We start from the raw sequence: 22413 nt of genomic DNA, 5'->3' as shown, positions 1-22413 counted from the left end.
AGAATGAGGAATCCAGCACCAGTATAAATCAGGGTTTTCTAACGTCATAGCGACAAGTACACTCATTAGACACGTCTAGATGTGCAAATTGCATGGGGACACAACACCTAATACCTGATTGGAAACGAGCCGTATGTTTTGATGTTAGCCTAGGATGTGGAGACCATGATACTTCGACTCGTCATTGCTATTCTATTCATACTCATCTACAAGAAGGTTATGACGATGATACCAGGATTAATTGCAGAGCTGGATATAAAAGACGCAAACATCACAAAAACGTAAATGCACCAAAATCAAAGTATTAACCGGTATTTACCGATAAGAAGAACAGAGTATTTTGATAATATCTCAAAAAGTCATATATATTTATACCTACGATTGAAACTAGAATATTGAAAACAAAACAGTCATAAGTTCAGGAGAAAATATCAAGTTACCAGTTACACCTTATATTTTTATATTTTCTTATGTCTTTATATGCTAATTGTGTGAATTGTGTGATTGTGTGAAACCCTAAAGAACTCATAATCTTATGTTAAGCCAGTGTTTTCAGTTAAATTGTATTTTACAAAATGATTTAAGCATCCGTTTGACTTCAAAACAGATATTATTACATTTTATGTTTGACGAGAAATATTTTTTTAACTATTTATACCTTATAATTGCTATACTCCAGTTTTACAAACAAAAGAATTAATAAAACATTAACAGTGAGTATTACACTCCAAAACATTTAAATTTAACCTGTAACAACATAACCTCTCTTCACTGACTCCTGTAAGACTTCTTCTTTTCACAGTAAAAATCTTTATTTCTGTAAAATATTCTTGAAATTCTTAATTGCCTATTCAGTTTGTATGAAACAAAAGTCTCTAATTTTACTCATTTATTCAGTAAAACAGTTTTTATCATATGATCTCATTTGCTCTAAAAGATAATGTAAAATTATCAACCAATATCACTAGTAAAATTTGATTGAAGTTTTCTGAGCATGTCAATGACCTTATACACCAAAAATAATATATTGTCTGACAAAAAAATTATAATTACCAGTAAACAATGAAAATAAATATCAGTGCTCTGCAGTGGTCTGGGTGCGACCCGAAAGGACCACACGACCAACTTCCGAGGGGAAAAAATGAAAAAACCATTCGAATAGAACCTGTTTCCATTCTTTATAACAAATGAAATTGTTATAAACGAAATGAGTCTGCTTTTATTCATTTGATATGGTTAGTTACTTCATTTCAGTAAAAGAAAAAATTATGCGTTGGAAGAATTCAAATATACCTCATAGATCCTTTTTTTTATTATTTTTGACAAATTTCATTGTTATAAACAAAAAAAAGATGTTTTCATTTATGTCATACGGTTGGTAACATTTTTGTAGTAAAAGGAAAAATTATGCGTTAGAAGTACTCATATATATAGAAAGGGTCCCTATTTTTATTGTTTATAACAATTTAAAACTTATTATTTAAATATTACCATGATCAATAATCATTTGTGAGTAACAATGTTCAATTGTTATGAACACAATTCCATATTATTGACAATTATTATTGACTATTATAGCGTCTTTAATGCTGTTTTCTCAATCCTGACACGAGTTTAAAATTCTTTCATTGCTGATATTGTTTTTTAAAATTTTTTCTTCCGATAAAAGATTGTTACTATATTTTCATACAAGTATTCTAATCATTTAATATTCATATTTTTTAAAAGATTTCGAAATTTTGTCTCAAAAATGGTATAATTTATAAATTACAGAATTCAGGTCGCTTTCTATTTTTGCCAGTTTTTTGATTCAAGTTTTCTGACGATGTAACTAGTACCGTTACCAGTCAATAACACTGAAGTAGTAGAAGTGAACGCTCTTTGGGTGTTGTTCCTGAGCAGTTGGAGATCGGAGGATCGTTGCGTTCGAGGAACAAGTCTGAGGGATTGGATTATCCCGTACCCAAGCACCAGTTCCTGTGGTTAGTTGGAGGTTAACCGTTAGAACTCGAAGTTAAAGTTGACGCATCGACAGAATTGTCATCTTTGTGGCAGAGGTCACCATTCAATACCTGCATCTGAGAATTTTCAGAGAGATCACCGCTCCCCAGGACCGAGCAAACGCCAAACGTAGGTCGGCATCACGTATTGTTCTTCCAGGCGTTGTGCGAGAAGTTTGGTTATTAGTCAATTAAAAGTCAATTAAAACGTATTTAAACCAGTAATTACAGTGCTAAAATTAAGATAAAAGCAAGCCCGAAAAGTCAAATGTAAAAGTATATGTGTTTGTCGCAACCTCGTCACTGAGCCAAGGCCACGTGTTTTAATTTTTTAATTAATTGTTGTGAAAAATTAAAGGAATTTCAAATGACTAGCCTAATAACCAAGACTTCTCGCACAACGCCTGGAAGAACAATACGTAATGCCGACCTACGTTTGTTGTCTGCTCGGTCTTGGGGAGCGGTGATCTCTCTGAAAATTCTCAGATGCAGGTATTGCATGACGACCCCTGCCACGAAGATGACAATTCTGTCGAATTTGGAATGATTAGACTCGATGTTGGGGCAATATGGAGAGATTTATTGCCCCCTAGGAGGAAAAACTTGGCAAGAACCAAGTAAAAAAACCTCCTGAATGTAGAAAATATTACAGATATTGCGTATGATTGTGTAAGTAGGTGTGTATGAGTGAGAACGTGTTGTTCTGTCGTCGAATGCGCTTGTGAATCTTTTTGACCACGTCGGCCGTCTAATAAGCCGCAGTGGCTGTAAAACAAAGGAAGTTAGCCGTTCATGGCTACGGGTCGAGAAGCGTGGCACAACCGTGAGAGGAATTGATAAAGATTTCATGTTGTAATAATAAAAACGTGACACTAATATAACACTAGACTCGTTACTCGTAATCACAAGACTGGGGTAAACTGCACTCATCATATGGCGTATACTCAATAAGCTAATTTAGACAAATCGATGAAAAAACTACGTTTTAACCGATAGGATTAAACTTGCGCGTGCAATCGATAGATGATCAATCGCCAGACTGACTGAGGACCTAGGAACAGAACTAGAACAGTCCTGGCGTGTGCCAGCAGTCCTTACCATGCGACACCCGAATATTTCCCTAAGTTAACTAAGACAATGGCCGGACATTGTCGAAGTTAATGACGGGGATATGTCCAAGCGCTTCTCACCCATGATGCATGCATGCATGTGTACAACTCGACCCAACAATATGAATTAGAACTCTCTATAAAGAAAGTGTTGTGAACTAGAAAAGAGCAGGGAAACCAATTATCAGTTCTATTAGTAACTATTTGAATCGTGTAGAATCATCAGGATTCATGATATATGTCAATTATATGTAAATGATAAGAAAAGCTTTGTATAAATAAATAACAGCAATTAACCTTAAGTAAAGTCAGTAAAATTCAATTCGTCCAGAATAAGTTAGTCTTTCAGTGAATCAGTTGGTCTAGAGGAACCCGTTCTCAATTGATGTTTTTACCGAGTAAGCACAAGCAAAGGTAAAGGTAAAAATAGAGGAAATTTCAGTACTCAATGAATTCAGTTGATTGATATGATCTAATCTATCATATGTGGCAAGAAAACTCCAGTCACACGGAATCAGTCTTAGTAGTCAAAGTTGTTATTTTCAGGAACATTTGGCTTCTCATAAGTGTACGAGAACGAACCAGTGGGTCCAGGAAGCAGTTATTCACCAGGATCCAGTTATATTTTTCAAAGACAGTGGGTCTCACCCATGTCTTAGCGTGAGGACCTTAGGATATCCAGGCTCTAGGAGTCCTGTATCCAAGCACTCCAGGGAATACCTCCACGACTTATTTCAACATATATATTGTCAATTTCATGAGTTGAAATTTTTTTTAATCAATTTAAAAATTATTACATACATACAGATTACAATTACACAACAAATTAATTAAAATACAGTATTACTAATTTGTCATAGAAGCATAAACATTAAATTAAATTAGATTGTAACTTACACTAAATGGTTTTAATCAATTTCCAACAACACCAAATGTTGTCAACTGAGTGGCTGATCTAAAAAATGATCGTAGAATATTGACATACCATCGTCTATAAAGTCCTGCAGATCCTGCTTTTTTCAAAGAGATTTGAAAATAGCTCATTCACTTGCATGGCCATGTTGGTAATCAACAACTAACATTTCTGCAGTTGATCGAGATTGGATTTGAGTTTTTACCAAATAAAATGGACTTCCTGCAACAGCTCCTACAAATCCTGCTATTCCACTTATATTAATATAGTTTCTACTACGTTTGTTTGACCATCATCATTGGAAGTTAGACCATATGTTTAGCGAAATTGTAAGATCCTAATTTGATTACATTTCGGACAATTTAAAAAGCCATTATTGATACAACTCCTGATTCAATCTTAGTTAGTCCTTCATTCACAGCAATTATGTAACTAGCATGAAATGTGGTGTTGAAGTCTTACTTTTATTACATTAATAAGATTGGTAATTATGCCAGCACCTACTGCTGCTCAAGCTCCTATTCCAAACTCAGCCCAAATCTTAAAGTATATTTTATATTGCAATACATTAGCTGATTAAAAACTACTCAAACTTGTTTCATCATGCATCATTTTTTTCAACAACATAAACATAATTAATTCAAATGAGTGGATATTTGTCACGCAAAATTTCAAAAAAAAAAAAATATATATTGAGATGTTCTGGCGGAAAAATGGATTCGCGCCAGAAAAAAATGGAAGAATTCATAATCTATTGATTTCTATCTCTTTCTTTCTTATAAGTATCTCGGAGATCTTGTTCAACCGGGGTACTCAGAGTCGATAACCCCTGTAGAGTACTATTACTACTTCCTAGTACTGTACGTACGTATATTCGCATTTACTTACTTTTCGCAACTTCTAAAGGTGAGATTTCGACTTAAATATTGCGAAGCGGAAGTTATGAATACGAATGACTTCTAATGTTAATTTTTTGATTTTCTAGAACCAAATAACGAGAAGACCGCGATAGTGTAAAATTACCCTTTTTCTGATTAATTTAAAGAATTGCATTATCTTTTACCATTTGTCACTATTTTACAATCATATGTTTCGGTATGTTTTCTATTATCCATTTTCACTATTTTCATATTTTTTATATCACTTAATATTATTTTCTCTTCTATTTTGTTTAGTATGGTATGTATTTTTGTTCTACAAAGGTATCAACATGTAAACCATATGCTTAACCTTAAAGACTTTAAGTTCCTCTTTTCATCCTAGCCTTTCGACCAATCGACAGGGATGAGGAGATCTTCGATAGAAAAAGTAAAAATGTGTGATTTATGTAAAAACAATAACAAAATTTATTAAATAAAAACTATTGAAAAGTTATAACAACAATTTAAACTTTAAAAACAGATGATTTCTTTTACTCTGGTCAAGATGAATTATAATTGATTAATCATTAGTCGATGCTCCAGTCAGCGCAATATTTACTTTTACTCGCGAATTAATTTAAATATCAATTGAAAAATAATTTGACGATCAAATAAACTTCATACAAAAATTTACAAACTTTGAAATATTATCAATATAATGTTCAAGACAAAACAAGACTTACAATTTCAAGAGATGTTCCACGACGATCTGATCTCGATCTTACTTTTTCGACAACTGACTGGTGCATCAAACTTTACGTATTTATTTAGTCGAATGTGGTATAATTAGAAGTCCTTTGCAATAAAATATCTAAAAAATGATTTCCTCAACTATTCTTCGAAACCCTTTCTCTTTTAACGAAGTCTTAGGAAAATTCGAAGAAAAATAACTTGAGTAATAATTGTTAACCTCAATCCTTAAGTTGTTAGCTATTTTTTTTTGGCTACTCTTAATATATATTTAAAATAATTATGTGAAATAAGTAAAATACATAAAGACATTACAAGTATTTATATTGAATTACACTGATTTATTTCCTTCAAGGTTTCTTCCTGTCCTTTATTATTATTGAAATTTATATCTTTTATATGACCGCAAAAATGAGAAATTTCATTGTTTTTTTCGTTGACCAATTTCTTTTTTTTTTCTAGTTCGATATTAATAATTTTATACGTTGTTTAAGCCAAGCCATGCATATGAGAGTATATACTCGGAGAAAAATTCCAATAGGAAATATTGGAATAATTTCTCTAATTTTTATTTAATTTGAATGTCAAAATTATTTTGCTAACAATAAATTTTATTAACTTTATTTACAAATTTTCTCTTATATTTCAGCTGTTATTTTATAATAATAATAGTAATGTTAATAGTTTTATAAAAAAAATAATGGGAAATTATGACCGCTTTTATGACGCACGTGTACAAACGTGAGCGCGCATGCGTTGAACCTTTGTCATCACTAAGCTGTATGGTGACTAAAAAAAATTTATCAAGTTTTCTGTAATATATCTATCAATTCTATAAATAATGTAAATTAAACAATTGAATTAGATTCGCCAATCAATTTCAAGAAAAAAGTCTCGACTCACGGAGCTCTCTGTCGATTATTGATAATTTAATTTTGATTGTAAAATATGGGTCTTCAATCGCCTTTGTGCTTGGAGTGAGAGAGAAAGTCGAATTTTACTGTGTCGCAATAGAAAAATTTTAGGTCAACAAGTAAAATGTATGTTTTATCCTCTTAAAAATTCTATCAATTATTCGTTGTCCAAAAACATTATCGTGCCAAACAATAAAAATTATTAGCTAAACTAGAATTTTCTTAGTGAAACTTATAATTTTGCATTTAAATTCTTATAAAAATTACTAAACTGACAAAATACGTCCAATCTATAGTGCTAGACTATAATTTTCATTTTGCATTTTTCTCTGTGTACTTAAGTATAGCTACAAACAAGAATTGTTATGAAATTTTAAAAATCTGATGAGAAAATCTCAACTTATAAATTAACCTAACCGTTTAAGGATAGGGATGATTGTGCCGGAACAGAGCAAACGGAAGTCAGGTTTTATAACAAAAATAAAATATCTTTATTTTCAGCACTAACAGGTACACTAAAATACACTGACAAACTTGAGTTGTTCACTAGGAAGACTGAATGTCGCTCAAAATTACTGAATGACTAATTTTAATTACTGAATGTGAATTGAATGTCTGAAAAATACTCAACTTGGTGTGTTCAGTATTATTGACCTCCCACACGAGCTCAGCACGCTTCTCAAGTTGAGCAAGAATATGATTGTGCACGTGGCGTTAGCCTATCAATGCAATGCAAAATGAATTTGATGAAATGTCTTGAATTTACAGTGAAATATCGTGAAATATTACTTGATTATGGATTTAGAGTAAAGCCTGAATTTTTCTGATGATTTACACTAGCACTAGTACTGATGATTGACTCAAAATTGTAAGATTTGTTAAGAATGAATGAGAATGGCGTGTACACGTGAACGAGAACAGTGAAAGAATGGCGACAGGAACTTCATTAGTCAAAAGGGACACTCAAAAGTAGTCAAATAAGTGACAAGATAAAGAATTATTGATTATTAGGTCGATTGGTTATCGACCCAGTCCCAATATGGCCGCCGAAGTTCCTGTCAGCTGGCAAATTCAAAATTGAGAAATAATTAATTCTCAACAAAATCTTTTATAATATAAATGCAAACATACAACGTCGCATCCAATAATATTTGCAGAAAATTTCCATATTTAGCGTTTTTCACTTACTCATGAATTGATTGGTGTGTGGGCTTTTAGTTCACTTTAAATTCAATTCATTCCTATGGTATGCCTTCATAAAATTTTTGGTACGGTCTTCATGGACGTCAAAAACGGAGAACCCTGATGATGTTACTTGTTTCAACCAAAACTTTTTAAAAATACATGAAAAAGGCATTCAACAATTGTCCAAAGTTTTTTATTGCTTCTCTTTCAATCTTTGATGTAAAATTATAAACCGTTCGGGTGTGTATGTCTATTTTTCTTGATGCTGATTAATCAAAATATACGTGCATTCTTTAGGATTTCCCGATATTACGAAATTCAATCTTATATAAATAAATATTATACGAACTTTATAATCACATTAATAAACAATGCAAGTTACATGTATGTTTATTTAAATAAAAATGATAAAATCGTGATACATTACCTGTACAAAGTGTAATTAGCAATGCCCGCTAATAATTTGTGGATAAACTGATTTGATTCCATTATGTATAGCTTTTTCATGATCTGAAATATACGTTGTTGTAGTGAATGTTGGGAATTTACCATGATTGAAAAATTTTACTATAACAAGCTGTAAATTTGTTATCCATTGAAACCAACATGATTGGGACTACCCATAAAAGTAATTACACAGACAATTTTTATTTTCATTGTTTACTGGTAATTATAATTTTTTGTCAGACAATATATTATTTTTGGTGTATAAGGTCCTTGACATGCTCAGAAAACTTCAATCAAATTTTATTAGTGATATTGGTTGATAATTTTACATAATCTTTTAGAGCAAATGAGATCATATGATAAAAACTGTTTTACTGAATAAATGAGTGAAATTAGAGACTTTTGTTTCATACAAACTGAATAGGCAATTGAGAATTTCAAGAATGTTTTACAGAAATAAAGATTTTTACTGTGAAAAGAAAAAGTCTAACAGGAGTCAGTGAAGAGAGATTATGTTGTTACAGGTTAAATTTGAATGTTTTGGAGTGTAATACTCACACTGGCTTAACATAAGATTATGAGTTCTTTAGGGTTTCACACAATCGTTTAGCATATAAAGACATGAGAAAATATAAAAATATAAGGTGTAACTGGTAACTTCTTAGCATAGTATTGATTAATATTAAAAACAATCATAAACACAAGGCTTTAAATGACAACAAAGTGTGTAATGAATAGAAGAAAAAAATAACGATCGAATTTTTTGATATTATGCTAAAAAATCGAGCAACCTTTAAAACGGAACGGAAGATGGTGTTGCCATGAAAAAACGCTTATCACTTCATTTTTCATGCCAATATTACGTTGAACGCGTTTTATTATCTCCCGTTTCGTTGGAGAAGTTGCTATTCATTGATTGTCGTTCGGCTTTATAAGACTTTATTTTTTACTGTATTTGCGGGGCTAACGATCTATTATCAAAGTAAAAATGGAAATTCAAGAAAAGTGTACATGTTATATACAATTAAAGAAAGATATACAGAAGTACGAAATTAAGAAAAACATTGAATTTATAGAGATTAATACAAAAAATTGAACAATTGTTATATCAATAATAAATGCGTAAATATGATTCTGTGAAAAAAAAGAAATATGATTGTATAAAATATGATTCTTTAAAAAAAATGTTTTTCAGGCATTCCAAAAGAGTTCCATTCTAAAAATGTTCCGTTGGAGAATTTATTTAATTTTATATTTAATCTTCTTCACGTATAAGACTAGTATGCCACTCACTTTAACTTTACGGTTGCGAATAAACATTTATCTGAGTACAACAAATTTCAATTGAACATAGTTTTCATTCATTTTTCAAATATCACCTTTACATTTAATACCTATTTCTTCTACTAAATGACAGTTTATAGCTCCATGTATATTGAGTGTATATTGTTTTCTTGGATTGCAGTTCATTGAAATTAAAGAAACAAAATCTAGATCTTTTTAAACTGTCAGCTCGTAGTAGAAGAAGATATTAAGTGTAGAGGTGATATTGTAAAAAATGATAATAATTATATCTAATCAAGAATTGTTGTGTTTCAGAAAAGTTTTTATCCGCATCATTCAAGATAAAAGTAAATCATATTAATGGATAAAGCAAGAACATATTTTTATAATCAGACAATTTTCATAGTTTGAAATGTTATTAAATGTAACCGAATAATATTAAGGAGGAGCTTACTGAAGTACCAAACTACTAACAACGGATATATTGCAATCTTTAGCAATTAATTATACTTTTTATAATAAAATTCAATAACAAATTAAGAATTGAGCATACAAAGTTTTTATCTAGCCGTCTCGAACCTGCTAGAAGGATTCGGGTGCGTAACACACTTACTTGCATAACCCATGTGGCGTGAAAACTCAACAGTGCACATACACACCACATACACTAGTAATAGACGAGTAATACTATTGACTCGTATGATGCAATGTACAATAATAATTAGGTGAAGCCAGCACAGAAAAACTCAGCTTACGATATCCCACGTTGGGTCAACTTGGAGAGATCTGTTTGGCTTCAGCGATGACAAGATGGCTGCTGCATAACTATTAGCTGCCGTTAAAATCTATAGTACTTGATTTGGAGCACCACACAGCTTCCACTCAGACTGCCAGAGAATACAATTGAAGACCACACGTCTTCGGACAATAATAAGCCGACGGACCCCGTCGGATGAACCAGCAGACAATGTCGAGCAAATGGCTATGACTGATTATTCTGCTCAAACGGCGCAAATAGCATCAGATGACACTGTCACAGCACTGCTGACTGACTCAATTCTACTCGTGTAGTCTAATGACTGACTGCCTCGCATCGGCGATTTTGTACCTAGTGTGATCCCGATAAATGGCTAATAAAATCTATTAATGAACGTGATTAGAAGATTTTATAGCCTTGACTTTTATAGTCCAATTGTGCATATTTTAAAGTGGTTTATTTATTTCAATATTTGTCCCTACGCCGAAGTATTTAATTAATTCATTGTTTTATTAATTTTATTTAAAGTCATGAGGCATTCAAGTTGGGAGGCTGTAGTGGAACAGAGGACCAGAAGCAACGTGTCACCCTGCAGCTTTCCCATGCTGGGAGATGTCCTAGCCCTAAGAGTTGTAGTCATGAAGCTGTTGCCAGTAAAATGGGACTCCAAGAAGAAGATGGAAGTATGAAAGAGGTTGTTTTTGAGTTTAGATAAAAAGTTTCGGAATTAGGATTAAGTTAGTGCACATTAGTTTAAGTAACCCCTCGATATGAAAATCTAGGAGAAGTCACGTGAAGATAACCACCAATAGAAAATGTGATTCGACAAATGGAAGACGTTTTGAAGTAGAGGGAGAAGAGAAAGAAGAAAAGAAAGAAATTGAAGAACGAGATTTTGAAAATATTTTTGGAAGTCGATTGCGGACTGAGCTCCTAGTTAGTCGATGGCATGTTGTGCCCATGGAGAATCAAGTATTATCATCTTGTTGAGAGAGAAGAGCAGAGAAGACTCCAGTAAGCAGAATGAAGATCAGAAAACGATCTCCAATTTAAATTGAAGGACGTCCAAGACTACCAGGACCGAGTTTGACAAAAGCTACAGTATCGAAAGCTCTCTGCAGAATTATTGAGTTATTGAGAATGGATTTGTGATGTGTTAAGAGGTAAATTTGTAGTTAGTTACAATTATTTTGTTGAATAAAAGAAAATCCGTGAGGCTTGGTTTTTGGAGTTTCAGTTGATTCATTTTGGAGATTGTGATAGCACAACTGATTATTTGATATAGAAATTTGTGATGGTGTTTTGAGTTCTAGTAATTGTTAAGAAAACCTAATTGAGAAAAATTATTATAATAAAGTTAAGAGTTAAAAGAATACGTTGAACTTGTTAGTTTATTTCTGGTAATCATTTGGTCTCTCATTTCAATCATTTCTTATGTTTGATTTTATTTTGTTGGCCGGACACGACCCCTCTCCACAACCTACATAACTGAGGGCCAGGACATGCCCTATTCAGGGGGATCCTGATTTTTAAAGAACTATCTTAGTTAAGTTAGATATAAGTTTGAAATTTAGTTTTAAGTATTGAGATTTTTAGATATTGTGTGGATTTTGATTTAGTTAGTAAGTTTGAGTTTAGATTTAAGTTCGAATTAGTTGTAAGTTATACCAGTTTAGTTGTTCTGGTGAATAAAAATAACTTGGCGCCCTAGGTAAAGTAGTATTAGTCTCCTAGGGATGGTTCTAATTAGGATTCCACCTGAAGAAAGATGCGTTATAGAGTATGCCCTTGTATGGGGGCAGAAAATAAACGTTACAATATATATATATATATATATATATATATATATATATATATATATATATATATATATATATACATTGTAAAATATATGTGTGTCCAGAAGCTATTGAACTTATTTTTGAAAATTCCTTTCGCAAGGTGAAATTGATTGTTTTAATGATATTGGATCATTTATTTGAGAGTCACATTTGAATTTTGAAAGGATGCGTAGTCAGTTATTTATTTGGAGAATTTTCTCTAAGAAGTGAGACCATTCAATTGAAAGAATTTTATTTAATTGAAATTTTATTAAGAACTTAGATGCTGTAATAATCTCTAAATTTTTTTAGCTTCATGACCTCCCAGTTTCTTGGCATTTCCAGCTCTTTTCAATGGAAAAGAAGGAAAGAAAAAAGAATAATAAAGTTTATTTAAGAATTAAAATTTTGACTGACGGACTTTTAGTTTTTAAGATTTTGAATTGTATAGAATCACGTTATTAGTTAATTTAGATTATTTTGGCCTGTTTTGGAGGTTTTTACCCGCCGCAGGATTTTTCCCTCTAGAATAATTTTTTTTATTTATTTTTAAGCAGGCAGAGTGGGGAAGCGGCAATATTGGTATGCAGGCTGAATAATTACTTGATTCACCTTCATAATTTTGAATGATTATTAATTTGATTTTCATAATTTCGAATTAGGAATTTAATTTTAGATTTCGCATGTTTATTGATTTCAGCCTAATCCAATATTTTTACCCAGCTATTAAAAATTGCCAGGAGGCAATTTTTAGAAGATCGGGAGAACTGTGAAATATATGTGTGTCCATCTATAGATGGATTCACTAACGACAGTTTGTTAGTTAACGACGATTGCTTGACGATTAGATTGTTTATAGCAACGAGGGAAGAGTTTGTTTATCTCCAGTATAGGACTAAGACTAGCTAACATTAGACGTCTTGCCTTTGATTCTGTATTTGAATCTGTCATTTTAATAAACTAACTTTTAAGAATAGTTGTTCTCATTCTATTATTTTACAATATATATGTGTAACGCGTAGTTTATGACAAATTTTTTTTTTTGCACACATTTATAGTTGAGAGCTTATCAAATGTATTACAAGTATAACAACTGATTGAAAACTATGAATTAATGACAATCCAGGCATTTATATAAATAACGCATACTTTGAGGACGCATTGAAATAACGCATACATTTAAGACAGTACTCAAAGTATGCAAACCTCATATTATTAATTCGATATATGATAATTTGCGGTCACATCAAATTAACGCATAGCTTGACGACTGCCCCAAAATAATCAAAAGTTACGTAATTATGTTTTTCGAGAATACTTCGATAAAGAAATGGGAGCGACATCGAGCAATATCTGTTTCATTCGATATTTAAAAGTAGAAAAATAGAATATAGTACATCTACGATCTTTTAAGGACATCTTTAATAATGCATGCCTCGGACTATGATCTATGTATAATATATAACATCACAAATTGGTAACTCTAACACAGCGACAATACATTAGAAATATCAAGTCTTTATTAAATATTGTATTGATATTTTAGAGACTGTCCCCAAAGTATCCATTAAATCTAATCATAGCATTTGCTTGTCATAAATCAAGTGTATATTCTGATGTGTATAAATTGTTTAATATGTTTAGTGTAATTAATAAAATAAACAAAAAAAAATAAGAGAAATTTTAATTAAAATCATTTAAAATTGTCTATTATCAAATTTTGAATCAGGCTTCTGTTGAGAAAATCTCAACTTGTGAATCAACCTAACCGTTTAAGGATAGGGATGATTGTGCCGGAACAGAGCAAACGGAAGTCAGGTTTTATAAAAAATATAATATCTTTATTTTCAGCACTGACAGGTACACAATATACACTGAACAACTTTTGTCACTGAATACAAGAAATGAATGTCTGTTCTGACTTCGAGTCGGCCGGACGAGCAAACTAAAAACTAGAGGACTGTAATAATTAAGAGCAGAATAAAGAAAAAGGTTGGATGCTAGAAGGTTGCTTAAAAAATAGTTTATTAACACCAAAACTGTATGGTTTTTTCACTTTTATTAACAATTAACAATTACTAGTACAAGAGAGAGCACTAATCACTAAGGTTCATTGAGTTGTCCGTAATCCAACGATTTTTTTCACTTGAAGATTGTTTGCTGGTTAATGTTTCACCAAAAAACCGTCTCAAAACAGTGAATAGCAACATTCACGGTATACACCAGAGTTGTTCGGGTGTGCGATGTATATGTAAATGTCCGTGAGGCTCTATAGCGTCGACGCCAGTTCAGCTTCGCGCCCAAAGACACTACAACTGACTATACTGGACCACTGGCATTGATGAGAGTAATTTTGATGGTTCAATAATGTTCACGAGAGTTGACTGTGTATGATTGAGATTCATTGCTCTCAAAAAAAGGTGAGCTGACTGCAAAACTGCGAATTGACTGCGTAATTTTCTACAGAGTTGACCGCGTGATTTGCCTGGAGCTAACTGACGCCACAAGTGCTCGACCGCGTGCTTGTTGGCGTCACTAGGGCCGTGGAGTTTCCTTCTGGGCCATGAGGGAAATACTTCCCGATGATTGGTCCAGTGAGTTGACTGACGCGCCGGTGGACAAGTCCGGCATTAACAATTTTCAAATATTCTGAGACTTGCTGACTTGGGGCCCTCCAAGTCAGAACAATGTCTTTAGAAATCACTGAATGTCAATTATAATTACTGAATTCGAATGGAATGTCTAAAAAATATTCAACTTGGTGTGTTCGATATTATTGACCTCTCACACGTGCTCAGCACGCTTCTCAAGTTGAGCAAGAATATGATTGTGCACGTGGCGTTAGCCTATCAATGCAATGCAAAATGAATGTAATGAAATTTCTGGAATTTTCTATGAAATGTCTTGAAATATTAGTTGATTTTGATTGTAGAATGAAGCTTGAATGTTTCTGGTAATTAAGATTTGTACTAACACTAATGATTGACTCAAAACTTCAAGATTGTCGGAAAAGAATTAGAATGGCGTGTACACGTGAATGAGAACAGTGAAAGAATGGCGACAGGAACTTCATTAGTCAAAAGAGACACTGAAAATTAGTCAAATGAGTGACTAGATTAGGAATTATTGATTATTTGTTCGATTGGTTATCGACCTGGTCCCAAGATGGCCGCCGAAGTTCTTGTCAGCTGGCAAATTCAAACTGAGAATAAATTAATTCTCAACAGGCTTCAATAACTGGAATTAAAATAGCTGATCTAGCATAAAGTAAAATGTATAGAGCTGGTCACACGTCGAGGTGATCGCAGATCAGTGTTGAACGATAATTAAGAGGTTCAAGCTATTGAATCCTGGAAGAAAATATGAATTGGTATTTTCTCTGAGAGTGGAACGTATGCCCAAAATTATACACAGCATTGAATCAACATTTTCAATCGAACTTTTTTAGAATTGAATCAAGTGGTTCTGTCAGCAGAAGTCTTAAATAAAGTGCGTGAAAATTCGTCTTGAATCTTCCAACAGACATGTGATCAGAGACTAACTTGGTTGCCAATTGAAAATCAACAACAAAACTTGATCGTCTAGAATGTTTCATATCAACCAGTTTAGCCAGCAGATGTTCCTATCTGGAAATCATTGAGATTTGAAAAAATCTCAACACTTGAGAATGTAGCTGTTTACGTTGTTGATATGTCTCATTTCAATCAATCGTGGATATAGATCAAGGTATAAGTCAGCAAAAATTGTGAATAATTTCGTGGAAGACCATCTTAACTTCCTCAAGAATGTGACGTATACGCATTTGATCTAGTAACATGAGAAGAATCAAGGCTGGGCTTGATTCAAACAATAAAGAAAGTAACTTACAACTTAGTTGAAGATTGAAACCAGCAATAAGATTTATTGCAATTGACCAAATAACAATGAAAAAGATAAGAAGCGGCTTATTTCGAACTTGGATTTACCACACCGCAAATTCGTTTAATTACAACGTCACAGTGCACTCGTTGGAACTTTTTGATAGACTCTCGAGTGAAAATAAAGGACGGAAAAAAACTGAAATAAAACTGAAAACAAGATTTTAGACGAATTTCGCACGAAAACAAGACGAAACCAATATTAGCCACTGAAAATTATCTGAAAATGTACTGAAGACATATAATAGTGAGAAAGTTCAAACGGAATTAAAACTGAAACAAGACGGAAGAATGTTGTACTTGAAATCGATACTGAAAATTTTATATTGATTCAACATGATCGGAAAGCAGACTGATTTGAGACTGGTATATCAGTTAATTCCGATGAGTACTGAAAAGAAACTGAGAGTAAACTGAAATTTATAAACTTCAGGACTTGGAAGTTTTTCCACTATGAGACTTTTAAAAATTTGTAAATATCGGACTTAGTAAATTTTTCGAATGTTGGACTTGAAAATTTTTCTAAATATTGGACTGTGAAGTTCACGTCCCACGATAACATTTTCAGATATATAACACATCTGCGTCTTGTATAAAACGTATATCGTTAATTAATCATGCATGAAAATTTTTAATCTATTCAATCAAGTACTCAACAATTATTATTTTTATTAAAAAATCAATTTTTACGTAGAAGATACATTCACGAAATTCAGTTACTATTAAAAATACATTAGAATAACATTATTATAATAGGTTAAATTGAACATTATTATATAAATTAGCAGACAGTGAGCTGGACATGACGCCCATATCATTACATTACTCTAAATCTAATTTTTTTATGACTCCATAAGATGCACAGAGTCGCGATCTATTATAGTTAATATTGTATATAATATGCCCATATTATTCAATTCCACGAAAAGTAGATAGCTTTAATCCTAGAATTCTATATCCCGAGTTCTCAAGATATCTTTTAAATGTTGAGGAACATTATTATAAGTTTTCGTTTTACCAATAGTGTACGTTCTTTTACAAATTTGTTGTGTTTTTTTTAAACGTTTTCCGGCTATCAAAAGGTCTGAGCAGAATTTTTTTATTTCCGAATCATGATTTAACGTTGATACCAGGTTCGATATTATGATACTGTGAGCAGCACTGGAGCCGATCTGTAAACCTACATGATTAGTACTATGTATATACTTCAATAATTTACCGTTTAGATCTTCAAAAAGGAAACATGTTGTAACCCAGGTTGGACCTGTATTTCGGACTGATTCAGCCCAGTGCATCAACAAGTGAATATTTATAGACATAAATCTGGCATCATACAAAGCTTGAAAATTACTCACAAAGCAAATTAACAATTTTTCAGCTTGACATAACTGTTCTAAAGAAATACTATTGGTGCTAAGCATATAAATTCCTTGGACTAATTTTAGGTAATGTTTAAAGTACTTGGCACTCATTACATCCTGAAGTATCTGAATCGAGTAATAAAAGAAGAAATTTCTCCATTCACTTGCTTTCCAGTGACTAAAAGTATCCGATATTGAGCGGGGCATTCTTGATACAGACGATATTGGCTAGATTTGTAGTAATCTAATATCTACGATTGCTTTATTTGCATGTAATGACAATCTTTTATAACGTAGAGAAGTGTCAAACCATAAATGAACTAGCTTTAGGACAACACCATTAAATACGCAATGCATGATATCTATGGACATTCCATTAATTGCATTTGGCATTATGGAGAATAATAATGATGGTCCTTTCACTCCAAAAATTCTTTGTTGTTCATTAAAAGCCTCTTAAACATCTTGACGATGTTCATCAGCAGTGCGTAATTTCAATGGTCCACCAAAGGGATAAACATTCGTATTGCCGAAATTTGTGTCAGATATGTTATAGCCAGATGAATAACATAATGTACACCCATAAAAACCATTGTGATGACTATGATTAAAAAAGTCAGCTTTTGCCGGGATATCACATGTGCCACAAATGAGTAATGCTTTAATTTTTATTGGAACAATGGTTTTTTGGGATTTGAAAAAATACTCGGCGTCGTAATTGCACCATTTCAGTATGCAGAGGCTGAAGAAAGAGATTAGGATTTGGATTTTCCGGGCCAAACCATATGCCAGCAACTATGATATTTTCTTTTGTTACACTTTGGTGGGTGAAAGTCTATTATTTTTTGAGGGAGACTTCCCAAAGTGCTTTTTTGTTGGATGGATGACTCTGATGGTCATCAACTATCCTAACAGTTTATAAAAATTAAGTCAATGAGTGAGTACACGTCGGGTGGCAACCCGATGACGAGAGGAAATTAATTACTCCACAATCAATCGGCAGATTTGCACAAGCAAATCCAGAAATCTATGGGATAACGGGAAAGAGGTTACTCCCAATGTGGCAACTTGTTTATATTTAATATTACTTTTATTTAAGCGATCTCAAGCAAATAAACATAAATAAGAAAAACTCCTTGATGTACTCTGACTTACAAAATAATAATCTAAATTTAGTTACGCTAAAGACTCTATATAATTCAAAGACTATTATGAGTATTACAGAAGCGATGTTTATAATGCGAAAGACTCTATATAATGCAATAATTATTATGAGGATTACAATCGCGAAATAAGTCAGGGTTCTAGACCCCCTTAAAGCAAATCGACTAGAGACTATAAAATGCTTAATAATGACTTCAACAAAGAAGAGAGAATATTGCAACTATTTCGATAGTCATACTAGTCAGTCAGTCTCACAAGTGTATTAGAAAGTTGCTGGACTTACATGACTTGTTCTCCGTCAGGACTGCGAAGACTGCTCCCCAGGATAATCTCGTGCGTTGTCTCTGGAACGTAGAGGAGATCTCGACGACTAGATGAGTGCTTCTTGCCGATCTCGGGTACTCTTCACCAAACTTATACTTCTTCAACGACTTGGAATAACGACTTAACTATTCGATTAGTAATTATGACTATCTGTCTGACTTGTACTAATACTTATTTAAGCGATATTCGTACTAGGTACTGAAGCCTTAATTGGCAATGTCTTCTTTGCCTATCTGACTCGATACGTGGTACTTATTTATACGTTTATCGTACAACGTATAGAAGCCTTAGTGGCAATATCTCTTGCTGCAGCCTGGATTTCGTGTCGCTTATGGCGCCTTCCAGTTGAGAGTGATGGCTTGCACGCCGGCTGGTTTCCTCGTGGCGGCGGTGTCCCCTTCCACGGCTCTGTTTCTCCCGCCCATTCTGTGCTCAGCTCTACAGGTGGTGAGTGGCTCAAACTCGTAGATGAGTATGAGTACGGATTGGTAAAGTGGAGAAGAGCCGGAGACATATTGTAGGTCGATGACTGATCGTTAGTCGAGCCCAACACGTCACACTTTTAAAATTCTTTTGTTGTAAGGTAATTCGTTAATTATTAGATATATAGGCCATACTTTGCATTTTAAAGATTTAAATGCAGGCGCACCATCAGTATAAATCATTCCAAAAATTCGGTCTTAACAATAAACTCTGCAACTGGTTGACAATAGGTATTTGCAAAAAATAAGATAGACTCGTTGTTTCATAACTACATGATTTATCATCATTTTCGAACTGCACAAAACATGATGAACAATAATAATGTCTTTTGAGAGGAGACTTCATGTTATTGATAAATTTGTGGAATTTGTAGATAGTTTTTTTAAATCTGGGAGTCGCAGGTATAATCAATGCAATTAATTTCAGCAAAGCACTCAAACACGTACCAGTTAAATCAAAATTCAAGACAAAAGTTAAGATTGCAATCATTGTTTCTGCTACAGATATGGTAGCTCCATCATATAGAGGCTCATCCCCATCATTTTCCCACCCTCCATTTTGTCCATCAACAAATACATTATCATCATGTTCATCTCCAATGTCTTCTTTACTCTCTTCTTCTTCGTCTCCAGTTTCTTCTCGTCGATGTCCAATGATATCTATCAGTGGATTAACTTCTGTTGCTGGTTCATCAACTAATTCTGCACTTCCTCCAGCTTCATATAGAATTAAGCTTTCTGGTTCGTTCACTGTTTCTTCCATTTCTTCATTTCTATATTGGATTGTGTTTCTTGGTTCCTCAGCATCTAACATTACTTCATCAATCACGTCTTCTCTTCTAATTTCTTGCACTGGTTCTGTTCAAAATATATTTGCGAATAATTTAGTGATTCGACAACGGACACTTTTACATTTATAAATATTATTATAGAAAATGAAAGTTGAGCTAAATTATCTATTAACAGAGTTAATAAAAAAAAAATACAGATTAACTAGCAATTGAAATATATTATGAATGAAATCACAAATAGAAAAACAAGTTTAAGCTGTTAATTGAATGCTGATCAAAATAAATTTTTAGATATAAGTAATGAAGAAGAATTTTCATTTGTTAATACGTAATATATTAAGTAAATAGAAGCTAGACAATCACATGAAAAGAGAGACCTTAAAATGACAAAATACCTGTAATGAAGTTGATTTCAAATCTTGCGGAGCTATCATTTGATGGACCTCCTATTTGATGACGTCTAAAAATATGACATTGTAAATCCAGTTATAAGTCTTCTATATTTATGAAGAATACGTTTACCTTTAACGTATTTTCAAAAACATCATATATACCTGGCATTGATATTGGCAAATTGCTTTTTTAATTGCCATTGTCGTGTTCTTGAGTAATCTGTCAAATTTATTGAATTCTTAACGCGTGGCATCATAAAAAAAGGTATGTATTAAATGCAAATGTTATTTAAATATTAATATTTATATTTGATGCAATAATATACTTTATAAGAGACTTTAATATTGTGTATAATAAATGTAAACATGACAGTTCTTTGAACAAATTCTCACGGTAAATTTAATGTACTTTGAACCTCAAATTTTCTAAGCTTGAAGAATAAATGATTTTATTAAAGTCCCTAACTTGAAATACCTTTGGGCGTTCCGAAGCCATAATTCAGCATATTGGCATAAGCCTTACACAGTCCACCATGTTTCACCATCGTTTGTACACCGAGCTATACAAAAGAGTCCCAGTTTCGATTGGTTGTGAGCGTCGCCATAAGGAGGTTGTGAGAAATATCCATAATAACTTTTGAAGACGTTAGTGAAGTGATAAAACCGTCATTAATAAAAAACAATTGGACCGGTACTTTGCCGTGGTTGGAGAATAATCTCACAGAGCTGTATGAAGCGAAAATATTGAAAGTTTCTGGTGAGTACATGATTATATATATTCACAACTAAGGAAATTACGTTTTTAATCAACAGCCGTTATTTCGTAATGTAGAGTTGCATTTTCTTTGAATTGGGAAATGTTCTTGGATTTTTCCAGCGACGTCAGTGGGTACTTTTTTGACCATAAACTGAAAGCCCTAATCCTTACGCTGGGGACGCGACCACTGGCTTATTTCCGATTTATTTTTTTTTAACGAAATTGTTGGTTATTTCAATGTTTAATGATGTTTCATATTAATAAATATCCATATAATTGAATTATTGCAGGTAATCTTAAGTATTTAGAATCACTGGTGATAAGCGCGTCGGGTAAATTTATTAAAAAACCTGTCACAGCAGAGCTACAGATAATAAAAGAAAGACAAAAAACAATTAAGATGGCGAAAAAGAAAGTCATCGATCAAATGAGTGCAAAAGCCCTGCATATGACGAATATTAACGATATCATCTTCAGTGATGAAGAAAATGATGAGGAGACAACAACAAAAACCAACAACAATTTGGAAAGAAAATGAAAAACATCATCAACACCAATCGAAGGCAATGAATCCACTTTTTGTGAAAATTGTAGAAAATGAATTTGTCGGAACTGGTCCGCGTTTGGTAAGAATTATGATTGTCTCAATAATTTAATAAAATCCATGAACGTAATAACTTGTAATTTTCCCTTCTTCTTATAGTTAATGAGAAATTTATTTTTCAGTGACTCCAGAAATAATCGCATTTCTAAGTACTCTCAACGAATCATTGAAAGAAAAAGCCGATCCAGGACAGACTTTATTGACAAAAGATAAGATAATGGTAAAGTATAACAGTTGGTTAGTTGTTTCACGTAAATAATCAAATTAATTTGAATCATTACCAATAAAATTTGTTTTTATAGGTTGAGCTATGCCCAGAAACCGGAGTTTCAATTAGTAAATCAAATATAAACTGGGCATTAGCTAAAAGCAATGGGAAGCCGAAAATACTACTGATAAACTTAGTGTTATGTGTGGTCACACAGGAGAAATTATTGCAATATGGATCAGCTGAAAAATTCAATAAAAAACAAAATATCAATTTAAAGAAGGCAATACTTCGTAAGTTTCATTTTTGACAGTTTAAAAACCTTTTAAATGTAAGAAATCCAGATTTAATGATAGTATCTAATTTTGTTAATA

At 32.7% G+C, this 22413-nt stretch overlaps 1 pseudogene; it reads right to left on the bottom strand.

The window, feature by feature from the left end:
• Window positions 1–3985: 3985 nt before the first annotated feature.
• LOC118069817 (solute carrier family 25 member 35-like) lies at window positions 3986–19319 on the bottom strand (annotated as a pseudogene).
• Between the last annotated feature and the right edge of the window lie 3094 nt (window positions 19320–22413).

This window comes from Chelonus insularis, unplaced genomic scaffold, assembly GCF_013357705.1.
Source record: "Chelonus insularis isolate UGA/USDA-ARS -01 unplaced genomic scaffold, ASM1335770v1 contig_447_pilon, whole genome shotgun sequence".
NCBI classification, from domain to species: Eukaryota; Metazoa; Arthropoda; class Insecta; order Hymenoptera; family Braconidae; genus Chelonus; species Chelonus insularis.
The sequence above is the reverse complement of the archived record's forward strand: the minus strand, read 5'-3'. Positions and strand labels throughout refer to the sequence as shown.